The following is a 1,776-nucleotide window of genomic DNA, read 5'->3' as shown; positions in this document are numbered from 1 at the left end:
ATCTTAAAGAAAATAGCAGGTTATGCCCATAAGTCCTAGTAACTTTGATTTATGCTTGCATATTAACTTTCAAATCTTAAGCATCTTTGTAATTTATAAATAACTTTTTTGAAAAATGTGGGGTATAACAATGAAGAACTCAGGAGTTTATTGTTACTTCTGAGTTGCTCCCAGTGGCAAATAGATGCAAATCAGCTATTAATTTTCAGAAGTCACTGTTGGAGGTATAAAGAGTGTAATATTCAATGTACTCAAATATAGTTCCTATGAACCAAGGAACACAAGTAAAAGTCAATAAAAGGAATAAAACTGTTACTATAGTAAAAGCACAGAGACATGCAGCCTATTTTATATGGCTGTCCTGCATAACTAATAATTTCTGCAGCTCATTATTAGGGCAGAGATAGCAGACCTCAAGACTTAACAATGTTCAATGGCAAAACAATTCTGCCCTATTATGTAATTCTTTGCAACAGTAACAACTTACATTTATATTGTTCTTTTAATGTAACAAACCATCATAAGTGACTTCAGAGGAGCATTATCACACAAAAAGTAATAACATAACTAGCCATGTGAGGGAAAGTTTGGATGGAAGCCAAATATTTAATCAAGGACATTTTACAGAACATCTTATAGGAGGAAAGGCTAGAGAGATAGAGGGTTTCTGAAAAGTGTTCAGGGCGTAGGATATGTCAACTATGGACAATGCACCTTTGGTGAATATTTAAACTCAGGGATGGGAAATTAGAGGAGCATGGTAATCTCAAGGCAGTACTAAGGTGGAAGGAGGTACAGAGAAGAACGTAAATGTAGTGCCTGTGTGGTTTCTTTGGTGTTGCCGCAAGTTCTTTCATTCAGTCCAGACAGAGTTAACAGCAAAATACCCCTCACTGAAGACAGCCTTTCTCAAAATAAACAGTTGCATCTGGCATATCAATGTAATAATGCCATTGCACGCATACAGTATTTAACACATTTGTTCACCTTTGAAACAAAGTGATAAACTATTGTATGTCATCAGTTATCTCCAAATACTAAACTATACCATCAGAAAACTGTGCAACTGAAATTATACAATAAATTTTCTTATATATAATACATTTATAATTTTAACCAAACAAAACATAGTCATCAAAATACTTCACTAGAAACTGTACTTGAATCTCTAAAGAATCTACTTCAAGCACTCATGATCCCAGTAAGTCACTTCTTCATGTACAGTAGGTCTCATGTGCCTCGGACTTCCCTGCAATTGTTACATTCATATAATCATCTTTATAAAGTTGAACATGTTGCAACATAAAGTTTACATTAACATAACATTTTAAAACTCCATATTAAAAAGTAATTAATAAATGTCTTGTAAGAGGCTGGGAGTGAGTGGGACAGTGAATGAGACTGGAGATGTGGGAAACAGTGTCATGAGCCTGGATGTGAAATTAATATGGAATCAGAATGTTATGGTAAATAGGAAAGAAATACTCATGTAATATGCATTTAGTGTTGCTTCCTGACAGCTCCAGCGACCTGGTTTCAATACTGACGATGAGTCATATTTGTGAGGAGCTGACACATCCTCCCCATACCTACACATGTTTCCTCTGTGTGCTCCTGTTTCCTCCCCCGTGCAGGTAGGCCAATTGTCCACTGTAACTTGCCCCTTACTATGGGTTAATGGCTACTAGTACCAAATGAGAGTTACAGGCTTCTATAAGGGAGAATTGGTGGAAGAAGCACAGAGAGATAAGGAGGGGCAATCACATTAATGAGATT

This window comes from Hypanus sabinus, chromosome 3 (assembly GCF_030144855.1).
Source record: "Hypanus sabinus isolate sHypSab1 chromosome 3, sHypSab1.hap1, whole genome shotgun sequence".
NCBI lineage: Eukaryota > Metazoa > Chordata > Chondrichthyes > Myliobatiformes > Dasyatidae > Hypanus > Hypanus sabinus.
This window is presented reverse-complemented; position numbering follows the sequence as displayed.